Source organism: Suncus etruscus, chromosome 4 (genome assembly GCF_024139225.1).
Source record: "Suncus etruscus isolate mSunEtr1 chromosome 4, mSunEtr1.pri.cur, whole genome shotgun sequence".
NCBI lineage: Eukaryota > Metazoa > Chordata > Mammalia > Eulipotyphla > Soricidae > Suncus > Suncus etruscus.
The window spans coordinates 109,976,367-109,992,006 of record NC_064851.1 but is presented as its reverse complement, the minus strand read 5'-3'; the positions used below and the strand labels follow the sequence as shown (position 1 = coordinate 109,992,006).

Below are 15,640 nucleotides of genomic sequence, written 5' to 3'. Positions count from 1 at the left end.
CTGGAGTTGGTATATTTTTATCATTGCTCAGTACTTTGTAAAGTTGTGAAAAAATGCAATGTTCCACCTGCTGGAGATTTAGAAGAATGAGAATGCTCTGCTGGCTTAATGAAGAACTTAATATATTTCTTTTAATAAGCAGGTTAGTCTAGCTTTATTCTAAATACAGTGTTATAAACTAAATGATTTTGCAGCAAATTCAAGTAGTTGTTTAATAGAATCATAGCTTACCTTGACAATGATACAAAAAGGTGAGACATTAATAACTTGAATTTTAATTTTGCTCCAATGCATATTATTTTTTCTGAGCCTGCTTAATCCAAATGAGATAAACTTTCTTGCTTATGTAAGAGCTTAAGCATTTATCTTGCCCCAATTATCTAAGTGCTATATACTAAGTCAGTTTTATGGATTCCATGTGCTGGATACAAACCACCACTAAATGCTGTTTTAGAAAGTCCTGACAATACGCCATAATTTTTTGAGGCAGGAGACAAGCCTTTTAAGCCAGAATATTCTCAAGAACTGACATTTTAAGTTAGAAGTATTGGGATGCTTCACGAATTTGCGTGTCATCCTTGCACAGGGGCCATGCTAATCTTCTCTGTATAGTTCCAATTTTAGTATATATGCTGCCGAAGCAAGCACATTTGAAGTTAAACATATTGGGAACCTCTTCCATTTGGACTAAAATCACTCACATGGACAAAAGCTCTTAAAATGAAAAATATTTTCTTCTTTCCCAGTTTGACAGATGCACATTGCCTGGTAAAATATAGTTGAACAACTAACTGAAAAGATTTTGGTAGAGTGGCATCTATTCCTCTTGCTATAATTTATTCTTGGCTCTATGAAGTGCCATAAATCAGAAGAACGATAAAAGCATCATGAAACACGTTCCATCAGAAAGGACTTATTGAGAGCCTTCATTGTAGACAATACTGAACTAGTCATTGCAGTGAGAAAAGAGATATCAATGATATGGGTTCCATCCAAGAGACACACAGAATGGATAATCAATATTGCTACACATCTCTTCCTATAAAGCAAGATGTCTCTTTGTTTTCTCCAAAGTGGGTTAATTCAGATTGAGAACAATAATTTTCTTATAGACAATGTCCTCATATACAGTGACCAGAAGTGCTACAGTCATCTACACATCTTCATTCTACCCATTTATTTCTTACATTGTTGTATACTCCACCTAATTTGAGTTTCCAATATCATAAACTTCAAAATGTCTTATATTTCAAAAATATTGTTAGTAATAAGATTTGCATCTTTTCAGTATTTACTTTGGTTTGGGATCTGTGACAGAAGATGAGACAGAGATACCTTGCCTTCTCTAACAAGGTAAACTTTAGATTTTTCAAGCCATGTTCAAGCTTTGCTTTTAGAATATTTTTTCAGTGTTGATTTTCCTTCCTTCCTTCCTTCCTTCCTTCCTTCCTTCCTTCCTTCCTTCCTTCCTTCCTTCCTTCCTTCCTTCCTTCCTTCCTTCCTTCCTTCCTTCCTTCCTTCCTTCCTTCCTTCCTTCCTTCCTTCCTTCCTTCCTTCCTTCCTTCCTTCCTTCTTCCTCCCTCACTCCCTCCCTCCCTCCTAAATCTTTTGATCATTCATTGATCCATGCATCTTTATTGGTCTTCAATCTTAAGATTGCTTTCATTATTCAGGGTCTTATGATACTTTATAAAAATTTAAAACTTCTTATATTCTTTGAGAAGTAGAAATTATTATTATTATTTTTTGTGGTACATATTCAGCTGTTCTCAGGGTTTACTCCTATCTCTGTGCTCAAAGGTATACTTTATGGACCTTATGGGAATCAAACCAAGCTAAATTGCAGGCCAGGCAAATACAGAACCCACCGTAACATCACTCCAGCCCCTAAGAGTAGGATGTATTTTTTTGGAAGTTACTCATTGCTCTGCATCAGGCATCATTTCTGGAGCACTTGGAGAGACATATAGGATGCTGAAGACAGGTTGGCAGTGTGCAAGACAAATGCCCTACCCACTGTGCTATCACTCAGGTGCATAAGTAGGATATTTTTTTATAGAAAATAATACTGACATTATAGGTTTCTTAAAATATTAGAGACATTTAATAATACTACCACTTACAATCCATGAGAATGGAATATATATTCATTTATTTGTGTCGTCAAAAGTTTCATATGCTTTTGTCACTAATAAATTTAGTCCTAGGTATTATTTATTGAAGTTAATAAACACAGCTTAGGTATATTTTATCTTTGATGCACTTTTAAGTGGGTTGCTTTTGTAAACTTCTCTCCCAGTAAATTACTTCTATCTAGAAGTGCAGCATTTCTTGTATTGATTTTTTTTGTAACTAGAAACCATGGAATTGGCTTATTTTTAGTTTAGTTTTTAGTGTGTATAAACTTTGGGGTTTTGTATATATGTTATCTGTTAAATGCAAAAGTTCCACTTTTCCTTTCCTATTTGGACTTCCTTAATTTCTTTAATAATTGTTCTGGTTAAGACTGGTTAAGTACTGGTAAATGCTATATTTATCAGTTAGTAATATAAATATACTGGAAGGTATAGATCCTTGTCTAAAAATTCAACAAGACAGAAAAATAACCAAAATTTTTAGCATTAGGGAAATTATGTTAGCTGATTAGCTTATCATAACAATTTGTTGTAATAAAAATTCAATTACTAAGTATAAAAAAGTGGATGTCAAATGCAATATTTTAATTAGTAAATGAATTTCAAAAAGGAATCTAGGGATAAAGTGTTTAATAGTTTAATAGACAGTAATTTTCACCTAGAACTATATAGAACAAAATTAGGAACATATTTGATAAGATGTAAAATTATATAGTAAATTTTAATATTTGATATAATTCACTGAACAATATAAGCTATTAATTTTATGAATTCAAAATTACTGTGGAGTTGTTTCAGGATTTGTCTTCATTGTGTTTTGTTGAAACATGATTTTATTTGTATTTGTTCTTAAGCTGAGAAAGTTTTTCTTTCAAGCCTTAAAAGTTCACCCTCATACACAGAAACATTTTGTTCTTTTGTACAAAAGAAAAATTTGTCAGTGTTTTGTCAGAGGTGAAAAGAAAAGCAGACTCAATAAATATTAATCTAGGTTGAAAGGCAAATAGAATTTTCTGTTGAGATATGTTCTCCAATAGAAAACCAACTCAGCTTTCTAAGAAGACTGTGGTTTGAATAAAAATGTCATATTCAGACTCAAGGCTGCCCTATAAAATTTTAATTTGAAGTTTCTCAAATATGACAAATCCCTTAAAGTAAATAGAAATGAGTGGCTTTCTTATTTCTGAAAATCACAGCAAAGGCCTAATAGTTGGGATTTAATGATGCACTTAACTAAAACATCAATTTTTATGCAGTTCCAGGATAACCTATATTGGAACATTTAGTTTTATCTCTAAATTGGGGCCTTATTTTTTTTTATTGAAAAATGGCATGAGATCAATGGTAATGGAGAGCTTGGCATGACCATGAACCAAAATATTACCAGATTTCATTCACTGATAAATTTTCTTCTTCAATATTTCTATTACCATGGTACCTTTTTTTTTTTGCAGCATCTACTAAAATATGGTAACTTTGTATGACAAAACTAACAACAATACTAACAACAGTACTAACAACAACAATAAATGTTGATGAGATTATGTTGGAGAAAACTTTCACTTCTTCCAGTGGGCATCACTTTGTTCCTGTGAGCATCACTTATTCTCATGGACATCACTTAAGGTACTTAGAGAGAGATTTAAAATAAGCTCCTGGAGGAATGTAAGAGCAGAAGGAGAAACAACTTAGTTTCTGGGTCATCATGGCAGGTGCCAGATCTCACTGTTGCTGAAAAAGCAGAGAAGTGCAATCTCAGTGGACTATATGTTACTGGAGATAGTGGGATCCCTAAACACAGCTTTCACATTTCTTTTGGTGTAATAGAATGAAATACAATTTTTCTAAGTTCTATAAAAACCTGGAGATGTCTAAAAATATCCAGGAATTAGAAAGTCGTAAGCTCTCAAAACATACCACCATGTTCCAATGCAGAGGGAACAAAACTCAGGCACTATAGTATGGCATTCTGAATCATTCAATCCCTAAGGATAATCTTGATTCCAGAAAAATAAAATATGTTATTTTTTTTTCAGTTGGGTCATTGGCTTGTAAAATGGAATGCAGAACGAAATGCGTGATTCACAAATATCCAGACAACCAGCTTTGAAGAGCACATAATACTGATAATATTTCTAATCACTCTTTAATATTTTTCCCATATTGGGGCCTTTAAGTTATACAATAAGTAAAAGAAAATACTTATGGGAATTGTGAAATAAAATTTAATGACAAAAATGTCAGTAAAAAATTAAGATATTAGTATTTTAAAGCATGAAAACTAAACAAATAGACTATAATATATTTATATTTCCAAGCATTGTAGTTCTATATGTTCCAGTTTTATAAGTTCTTCATTAAATATTAAACCAATATAAAGGTTTATGACTTTTTGTTGGTGTGATTTTACATTGTTGTGTATGTAAATATTTTTGGGATTATTATGTTACTGACCCTACCCTGATCCCGTGATTGTGCCCTACCCTAGGGTGTGACCTGGCATTCTGCCCCCAGCCTAGGGTGGTACCTAATTCTGCTTCCACCATTATGTGGTATCTGATCCCACCATTGGGTGGTACCTGATTCTGGGGGATATAAACAAGGGTCTGTGGAAGGCGAGGGGTGGTTGGCTGGAACTGAGGCTGAGACCTTGGACTTCAGTCTTGTCCACTGAATAAAGCTAATATTTCCACAAGCCTGACTTTCTGCGAGCTGTTTACCTGATTTGTAAGGACCTGGGGGGAGGATCTGTGGATGTTTTCCTGCATCTTGTATGTGTGTCCTTGAGGAGCTGAATTTCTAAGGAAATAGCAGTTTCTTTTGATATGCCCCTGTTTTCCACAATGGTAGCAGGCGATTTGCCTCCTGGGGATTGTGTTGAAACCTCTACTTAGGTTATTATCAATGATTTTTCTGGATCTGCAATCTTTCGCCCAGTGGCGACCCCTTTTGCATTTTCGGCAAAGACCTGATTTACGAAAAGTGTCCTGTTCCCAAGGGGAGTAAGGCATCATTCCCTTGGTAACTGGGAAGGTTTGTACAGAGTCTAAGTGGGGTGGGGGTTGGGGTTTTCCATAGACATTCTGACAGGCATAAAGGAAATCATTCACATCTGCCTTTTCAGTTAATGTATTCAATACTAATCTATAGGCTGAATTTGCATTATGATAAGCCAAAGATTTTACTAAGAAGTTTCTCATCTCCTCATCTTCAACTTGTAACTTTAGAGCATCTTTAATCTTACCTACAAACTCTGCATATGACTCATAAGGGCCTTGGGTAATTTTTAAAAAGTTTCCTCTACCAATGCTGTTAGAATCAAATTTTTCCCATGATGACAATGCAATATCCCTAATTAAATTTAAGATTTCTCTAGGTAAAGCTGCTTGTGTCTGAATATTTGCAAATTGATTTTCTGCCATCAATAACTCATACGATAGAGTAACACCTGCCACTTGCTTTTTCGTACCATCCGGGCTATATAATTTGGCTTTTACGTCTTCTGAACTGTACATTTCCCATTCAGTTTGCTGTTTAGATGACAGGCATATTTCAGCAATTCTTTTAAAATCATACAAAGTCCAAGATGAGTTATGACTCCAAAGTCTTAGTAACTACACTGTATGGCAATTTTGGGCCATACTCTTTACATGCTTTTTTAAACCAATCTAATTCTTCCATCTGATAGAGTACATAGTTAGAAACATTTACCCTGTGTAAAGGGGATGAGGCCAGATTAGAAAAATTACTCTGAATAGAGTTCTGAGGCCGTGCCTGTGGTTCATTGTCTGAATCTGCACTGTTGTGCAATTCAATTTTGTGAATAGAATGAGGCCTCCCTTTTGGAGTTAGCACTGGAGGTTGATCATTGTCTGAGTCACTACTGTCATGCAATTTGCTAGAATCAGGCTTAACTTTCCGAGTTGTTTTTCTTCCAGCAAAAATTTCTATATTGTTGATGATGGGGCTGTATTTGTCAGCCCGCAACTTGGTCTGAATTTTTGTCAGAAAGATTTCCTTATTATCCATACTGGTTTTACCCTCACCATTTCTACACTTTCTATTTCCTAAATACCAGCCAATAACTATGCTCACAGTAATAATGTGAGCCAACACAGAAATTCCACAAACTATGATGACTGGAGACAATGCAATTTTCATTTGAAATATAGACCACAACCATCCAACTGCAGTGATTGTCCTTAGATCAAAACCAATTAGTTTTAAACAAAATGGAATAATCCACTTGTATACTAGAGAACCAATGCATAAGCAAAAAGGTGGCAGAATCCACATGACTAACCACAGAAATCATTTAATGTTCAGCAGAGGAAATTTCCACTGAAGTATTTCTCTTACAGTTATTGAGGGTCCAGTTTCAGCCTGTTCAGGCGCCATTATATTGCAAGTCAGCCCCTGAAGAGGTTGACTGATGGAGGGATGGAGGATGAGGTCTTTTCCCTCCAGCTCAAAGCACGCGTTGGCCACCCTGTCCAGCTAATGGTTCTGAGGTGAACCGGCAGGTAAACAGCTCGCAGACAGTCAGGCTTGTGGAAATATTAGCTTTATTCGGTGGACAAGACTGAAGTCCAAGGTCTCAGCCTCAGTTCCAGCCAACCACCCCTCGCCTTCCACAGACCCTTGTTTTTATTTCCCTGAATCAGATACCACCCAATGGTGGAAGCAGAATTAGGTACCACCCTAGGCTGGGGGCAGAATGCCAGGCCACACCCTAGGGTAGGGCACAATCACCAGATCAGGGTGGGGTCAGTAACATAATAATTCCAAAAATATTTACATACACAACACTCATACAGTATACTCATACACTCATACACATGACACTCTTACTGAGTTTCTGGGTCATCGTGGCAGGTACCAGATCTCACTGTGCTGAAAAAGCAGAGAAGTGCAATCTCAGTGGACTATATGTTACTGGAGATAGTGGGATCCCTAAACACAGCTTTCACATTTCTTTTGGTGTAATAGAATGAAATACAATTTTTCTAAGTTCTATAAAAACCCGGAGATGTCTAAAAATATCCAGGAATTAGAAAGTTGTAAGCTCTCAAAACATACCACCATGTTCCAATGCAGAGGGAACAAAACTCAGGCACTATAGTATGGCATTCTGAATCATTCAATCCCTAAGGATAATCTTGAGTCCAAAAAAATAAAAGACTTTATTTTTTTTTTCAGTTGGGTCATTGGCTTGAAAAATGGAATGCAGAACGAAATGCGTGATTCACAAATATCCAGACAACCAGCTTTGAAGAGCACATAATACTGATAATATTTCTAATCACTCTTTAAAGTTTTTCCCATATTGGGGCCTTTAAGTTATACAATAAGTAAAAGAAAATACTTATGGGAATTGTGAAATAAAATCTAATGACAAAAATGTCAGTGAAAAATTAAGATATTAGTATTTTAAAGCATGAAAAGTAAACAAATAGACTATACTATGTTAATATTTCCAAGCATTGTAGTTATATATGTTCCAGTTTTATAAGTTCTCCATTAAATTTTAAACTAATATAAAGGTTTATGACTTTTTGTTGGTGTGATTTTATAAAGATAAAGTGATTTTCTTGGATAGCTTATTGTTTATTGTCTGTCTTTGTTAGTTTCCGAAACATTTCTCCATAATTCTCTTTAGATTTTGTTATCTCTGCAACCATATGTTCTGGTGACACTCTTACTGAGTAAAGAGACTCTGATGGTATGTGGTGGAGAAAGAACTTATACTTTCTTCCTGCTCTCAGGAAAACTATAGGGAGGTGTGATGGAGATTTTGTTGGTGAAATACAAGACACTTAAATGGATAAAGTAGTCCACAGTGACAGTAAAAACTTCTCTCAAGAAGATACATTGAGAGGGACTTTTCTGGATGCAGTTTGTGGAGGGAAGGAAATAACATGTTATTAGGGAGGAGCATGTAGTTAGTACCTGTGAATGACTCAGGACCTATAAAGACGTGCATAACATTTACAGGTCCTTCCTCAGAGAAACGGTGTAAGAAAGAAAGCTACGCTAGAGAGAGACTAAAAAATAGGACATATTCAGTAGTATCCAAAAGGCCAAGTGAAGTCATGGAGCTATTTCCTGCAAAATTAAATAGTTAGATCTGTCCTTTCAAAAGGAAATATGCTAGGAGAATGGAGGGAGAAAAGGGGAAGCTGAGATCCAGCATAAGACTAACTTGATATCGGTTAAATAGTGACAGGAGAAACTGACATGCACCTATGCAGGGATATGATACACATCTAAATATAATTGCAATAAGAAATAATTTCTTAAACCTCATTTGTTGGTGATGGCTAACATTGAAATGCCCCCATACATTCAGACTGAGTATTCTGCTCTTATGTTACAAAGCATCACTACCATAAAAGGGGGTATTTTATTTCTTGTAGCAGTTATATTAATGTGAAAAGATACACATTTAAGAAAAAATTGTTTTTTGAAATCCAGAGTTGTCAAATGTTCCATTTATTTCATAGGTGAGAGAGAAGAGGCAACTCTGAGATTTTAATAATTCAATTTATTTTGGACTTGGAGGTTTGTTGAAATGGAGTATGTCATTGGCTGCATCACTAATACAAAAGGCAAGGTGTTTCTTGGGAGGATGATGAAGCACTGTGTGAAATTATTTGTTTTGTTTTTGTGAGTTTCTTTTTTCTTTCTTTTATTTTTGCCACACCTAGTGATGCTCAGGGGTTACTCCTAGTTCTGTACTCAAGAATAACTCCTAGTGGTGTTTGGGTGACCATCTAGAATGCTGGGGATTAAACCTGGATAAGCTTAATTTTAAGGCAAGCAAGCATCTTACCCACTGTGCTATCACTTAGGCCCAAGTGTGTGAATATTCTTTAGGGATGTTCTGCCACTGGGTTGTGAACTTCAGGAACTGAGTTGAAAGGGTCATGTCCTGAATTTTCAGATGGAGTAATTGTTCATATAACTGTTCTCCTTAGGGCCAAAGAATGAGAAGAGCCTGTATGCAGCGAAGTTGCTGGATAAAGAAGATACCCAGGTCATTTAGTATATTGTCAGGACATAAGTAATTATCTTGTGATATGAGCATAATTGGAGCTAAAAGAAAAGATTGAAGTTAAACATTGCTGAAAAGCTGCTATATCTCTAGTTAGATCAAGGCAAAAAGAGAAGCAATTAGTGACTTGGAAATAGTCACCCCAAATGGTTTGAATTTAGCTTGAATGTACTCTCCGAGGCTGCAGAAAAGTATTAGAAGCATCAGAGTTAAGTCTGAATTGTTCAACTATAATCAGAATCTAATCTGAAATTGAATAAAAAGGACAGAATTACAGTTAATGCGTATTTTCTGCCAGGACTTCAGAAAAAAGAGGAATATCTGCTTCAGTAATAACTGATTATTAGAATTAAAATCATCCCTGTATCAATCAGTGAGATGTATCAAGCCTCCCTAACAAGTTCTGTGATCCTATGTGGAAATTCTAGTGACATTTTTATGTCTAGAAAGTCCTGAATAGCCAGGTAATACTTCCCTTACATCTAAGATGAGTCTGAAATGTTGATAGAATTAGTTGAAGTAAAATGTAATCAATATGATTATAAGTTTTCCTGTCTTTCAATGGCTTTTAATGTGTTAAATCATGGATTTGTAGATCACACAATAAATAAAAGTACAATTTGAAACTACTTTTGTCCCTTTTCATGGCCTTTTAGCATGCCTGCCCATCACTTTCAAATTCTTATACCTTTTCTGTCTTTCTGGGAGCAATTTGGATACAAGTCCCAGATCTTATTTTTCTCCTTGCCTCTTAACAGTAGATTCTTCTACCTCTCTTCACTGAGCCTTTTCCAATTTTAGCTTCTGCTTCTATTTTTCTTCTTTGCAACTGGTTATGAGGCTGTATTTCAAGAATCCTGATTTTTTTGGTTCATCCAGTTATTTTAACATTTCATTGTTCTTTAGAGTTTATTGCTTGGAACTGGGCATGTCCTCACAGTGTAAATCACATTTTGAATTCTCCAAATATTACTGCGTTTCCCACCTGAAATGTATTGTAGCACATTATCCTTAATATTGGCCCCACACATTGTCTTTAATATTGGTTTCACACTCTTTCATCTGACCTTCAGCTAGAGGAGGGTTTTATTCACTGCAAAGGAGCCTACTTCCTGCTCTGGAATTTCCAGATTATTAGTATTCCCATTTTCTGCTTGTAGTTAATATGATATTTTATGTGATTTTAAAGACAGTAAAAAATGTTCCCCAGAACAGAATCAAAAAAGCAGCCCATGATATCTAGGTTATACTTTCCACCTGTGAATAAAGTCTATATATCTCAAGTACTATGATCACAAAATTTTTATTGGATTGTATTATCAGTTTTGTCTGATTTTTTTTAGGATTTATATATCAAGGTATTAATGTTTGTTTTTGCTACAGAAAAACTTTATATGTGATCAAAGAAAAGAATGCTGTGCTCCTGACATATTGCCAAGACCCTGTTGATGAAAATGTACTGTGAGGAGAGATTGGCTGTGATGGTCTCATATTATAGCACAACCCCCAAGTCCATCTTTTTTATAGAACAGTTGCCCTCATTGGAGTGGCTTCAACATAAATATAAATACTAGACATTTCCACTAGTTTGTAGAGTCATAGGGTAGTGAAGGAAAACACTGATGAAAATAAAGAGCTTAAAATATGATCTAAGAGAGGGAAATCTAAGAGAGAAAATAATAATAAAGCAAACAAGAAATAAGAAAAAACTAGAATAAAGCATAGTAGAGATGAACAATTATTACTCTGTTTTTCTTTACTTTGCTTTTCTTTGATACCCTACTGTGTTCTATTCTAAGATTACCTATGTTTCAATTGTATACTTTTATGAATTATAAACTTTTTGTTAGCAAGAATATTCTTTTCTTGGGGCCAGAGTGATAGCATAGGTGGTTGGGCATTTGCCTTACATGTGACCTACCCAGGACAGACCAGGGTTCAATTCCCAGCATCCCAATGGTCACCTGAGCCTGCCAGGAGTAATTTCTGAGCAAAGTCCTTGAATGCCACTAGGTGTGACCCTAAAACCAAAATAAATAAATAAATAAATGTTTTAAAAAAGAATATTTGTTTATTAATAACTATATTGTGTAAAATAACCATTCAATAAATAGTTATGAATTTGAGTTTATTGAAAGTTAAAGAATTTAGCAATCTAATGTTTTCTGTATTTTTTTGTTGTTGTTAAGGCACCTTGATTCAGGTAAGTAGCTAAACACATTGAGCACTTATCCTGTTTAAACACACAGAGCACATACCTTGCTTTCCTAATCCTTTATACCCTGTTTTCCTAATGCCCTAAACACCAAAGCAACACCCTGTTTTAGTTCTCTCTGACACCCTATCTGATTGACTGATATAGAGTTCACATCCCACTTTCCCTTAATATAAATATTCATTTTCCACCTAAATTAGAGGTATTCCCTGATGTGGCTCCTGAATGTTTTTTGTGAGTGTTCTACTCATCAAGGATCTGACCTCACCACTAACTTTTACAAGGATACAGTCTCCCAACCACCAAAAATCAGACTGAAAATGGCACTAAGTTCTGCCATGTACCTGTGTAAACTAAGTGATTTTAAACCATATTTTGTAACAGGATCCATTTGAATTTCTGAGTAATTATCAACATTTGTTAAAAATATACTTGGATAAAGTCCTTAAAAATGCTTATAACATTAACAGTTCTCTGAGATGCATAAATACACACATTAGTATAATGTCACAGGTTAGAGCCCTTAAAAATGCTCAAAGCGTAACAGTTCGCACAGCACTACGCATAAATACACACATTAGGAAAATATCACAGGATACAATTGTTGAAAATGCTTATAAATTAACAGGTCTTACTGTGAAGTTCAGGTAATAAAAAATTACCCAATCAACCTGTTAATTCACAATACTGAGGGTTCATCCCAAATAACTGCAATTTGAGCAATAGATACAGAATTATTTTCGTCACAAACACTTTTTTTTCTACTTAAGTAGATGTCATCTGACTTGTAACTACTGTAAGTAAATTACCAATTCAAAATTCTTCGTTCTTGAAGTATGGTAAATTTTGCCTTCTTATTATAACTATTTCACTATCTAAATTCTTAAATGAAAGATAGCCACCAATTTTGGTTTCTCCTTTTTCTATGAACGTTCTCTCCCCAAATGGGATTTCACTTGTGCCACATTACAAACTTGGGAGATTAAAAAAAGTTGTTTTTTTTTTGTTTTGTTTTGTTTTGTTCTGGACCAGGGTTTAATCCTCAGTCTGCTCTTAGGAATCATTCCTAAAAGGCTCTGGGCATCATAGGAGTTTCTCGGAATGGAGCACTTGTTTGGTGTAAGGCAAATGCCCTACCAACTATACTATCACTCAAACCCCAGGAGAGTTCAAAATTTTTAAATCAGTGAAAAGTCGGTTGTTAACTAGATGACTTATTGTAAGAGAAAAGGAATTGTGATAATGCCTTAGCAGAGGGAAAAAAAACAAAACTTCAGACAAGTGGTAGTGGTGGTGGAAACATCACTACTCAGCCTGCAAATCATGCCTTCTAGCAAATTCTGCTAACACTACATACATATCTTGGCAGAAGAAAATGATAATCCAGACAACATAGTTTGGAATTCGCTCTGGTCAAAAGACCATCAACGTTCAATACCCTGATAAACAAGATTACAGTTTAGCAGGCTCTGAGTGAACCTGGTTAAAGGATACTACTCTCCTGAATTTTTGTTTTGCTTGTAAATTTTCATATCAAAATCTAAACAACAAATGATGGTCAATGGGGAGGCGATTGGATTGTGAGGGTAGAGTTTTGTCATGAGGAAAATGTTCCATTTTGGTATCCGTATCAAAGCAGCTGAAGAAAGCTCCCTTGTGCTGTCATGATGGAGAGTTGCTATAACATAAAACATACTCTGGCATAATCTCCAACTACTTGGGATTTGGCAGAGTCTCCATCTATCTAAGACCTGACAGAGTCTTCATCTACCTAGAGCCCGCGAGAGTCTCTATCTACCTGGTTCCTGACAAAAATATCCATATACCTATAACCTGACAAAGTCTCCACATGGGGACTGACAGTCTCCAATCATCTTTGATTTCTCAGTCCAGAACTGAGAAATTTATTGATGAAATCCCCCCCCCCAATTCATGAAACATGCTAACAAATTTATAAACAAAACCAAGTGCTTACCATCAGGTATTTTTGGATAACTTCTTGGTGACAATAGGAGAACTTTCAAATTTGACCCTGTATTTTCTTAAATGTATCTGTACTTGCTTCCTTCAAAATCTCCTTTTCACCTAGCTCTTGGCTGGAACTTTTTATGTTTCTATAGATGTATTCTTTAAACTCCCTTTCTATAATGCACTTTCTCTTGCCCTCATCAACATGTAAATACCTGTTTGTTCATCATGGATATTTCCTTCAAGCTTCTTTGACCAGCTGTAACACGTAGCAAAATGCTGAAATTTTGACATCACTGGTGTCTAGACATGATTAACATTACAGATCCTTGACAAAAGTGACTCTCTTACAGCCTATGACTATTGTAGAATGAAGTCAAGAATGAAATAAGCTCATTAACTCAGAGAATTATGCTTTAAGGACATTATTCCTCTTTGTAATAGGTATACCATATTTCATGAAAATTCTATTTCTTTTTATCCTTTTGCTGTGGTAGATTTGGATTAATGCCCTTCATGTATATATTGTTCAAAATACAGCCCTGATAAATGAATGGAACTGAATGACACCTCAAATATATGAAGTGATTAAATAGAGGTATGAGAATATTTATTTCTGGACTTTTTGTTCAAGATCAGCTTTGAGATAATGAATACTTTCAGTACTATTTCTCAGTGTTCTTTATCTTACCTCATAATTTCTCATTTTGACTTTGAAATAAAGCCACATGGAATTATATCAATGGTGAAATTTTATTAGAAAATTTGAAGATAAGTCTATATAAGGACTGATGACATTAAAGAACTGTATCAAAATATGTGATTTAGGTTTTGTTGTTGTTTGTGGTTCATGCCTGGCTGTGCTCAGGGATTACTCCTGGCTCTGAGCTCAGAAATTACTTCTGGCAGCTTCTTCGGGGCACTATGGGATAGCAGGAATTGGACCTGGGTGGACCATGTGCAACTACTTATCATACTATTATTTCAGTCCAGGGTTTACATTTTTGGTTCAGCCATGTGCATCTACCTATCATGCTATTATTTCATCCCAAGATTTACATTTCTGGTTCAGAGCCCTTAATAATAAGCCATTGTCAACCTTTGAAAAAAAGAATTATTATCACTAATATTTTCTTTTTTTTTTTTTTTACTGTGTAACCATGTTGGACCAGGAGCAGTAGCACAGTAGTAGGGTGCTTGCCTTGCACCTGGCGACCCAGGACAGAACTTAGGTTTGATCTCCATGATCCTGTTTGGTCCCCCAAGCCAGGAGCGATTTCTGAGCACATAGCCAGGAGTAACTCCTGAGTATCACTGGGTGTGGCACAAAAACCAAAAAAAAGAAATAATGTGTTACCATGTTTGTTTGTTTGTTTTTATGTTTCTTTTTTCTCTAGGAAAAAAGAAATAGACTTAGTATTATTTTAATTCCAGCTATGTAAGGTATTTCAGAAATCCAGCACTATGTCTCTGAAATAAACACTTTGTTTTTATGATCTTGGAGCTTCTATTTTGTTATCATGTGAATCAAGCACCCAAGGTAAAATTTTTCTTTCAACATGTTTTTATGTGCAAAACCCTGTTTGAGTACAGGCATGAAAGCTATACATTCCTCTGTGTGGTGAGAATATAGTGACAATATGTAGCAATGAGCAATTTCATTCTTCCCTCAAAATTTCTGTACACAGAACAAGCCATATATAATAGTGTCAATCCCACACAAAGGTTAAACTGTGTGTGTGTGTGTGTGTGTGTGTGTATGTGTGTGTGTGTGCCTTGTTGGTATGTGGCTTGTAGAGACTCAGATAGGAATGAAAAGAGATGTGAGAGAAGTGGGACTTTACTTCACAGATGCAGCTAGCTAAAATGAATTAATTTTTTAAAATAAATATCTATTTAGTTCAAGTGATGAACTGTGAGTTCCTTGGTTTTGAGATGTGCAGTGGTGTAGGGCTAGTAATTTGGGTTCTAAAAATATTTCTAATTGCATGTAAGGTATATATATACATATATATTATGACCTGATTGAAAATAATTAGGAATATTTTGAGATATAGCTATATTATCTATATTATTATTTAAGCTATATTATTATTTATGCAACTCAATTTTCTTTCCTTTTTTTGTAGTGGAGATAACAGTCAATCTAGCTTTATTTAGGGCTTACCCTTAACTCTGCAATCAGGAATCACTCTAGGCAGTCCTGGGGAGCCATCTGGGGTGTCAGAGATCAAACCCAAGTTGCCTGCATGAAAGGCTTGCTGTATT

General features: G+C 35.2%; 1 non-coding gene across 1 annotated transcript; it reads right to left on the bottom strand.

The window, feature by feature from the left end:
- Positions 1 to 541: 541 nt before the first annotated feature.
- On the bottom strand, positions 542 to 648 carry LOC126008491 (U6 spliceosomal RNA). The gene has a single exon (XR_007495819.1). It is a non-coding gene; the product is annotated as a U6 spliceosomal RNA (small nuclear RNA).
- Positions 649 to 15,640: the final 14,992 nt, after the last annotated feature.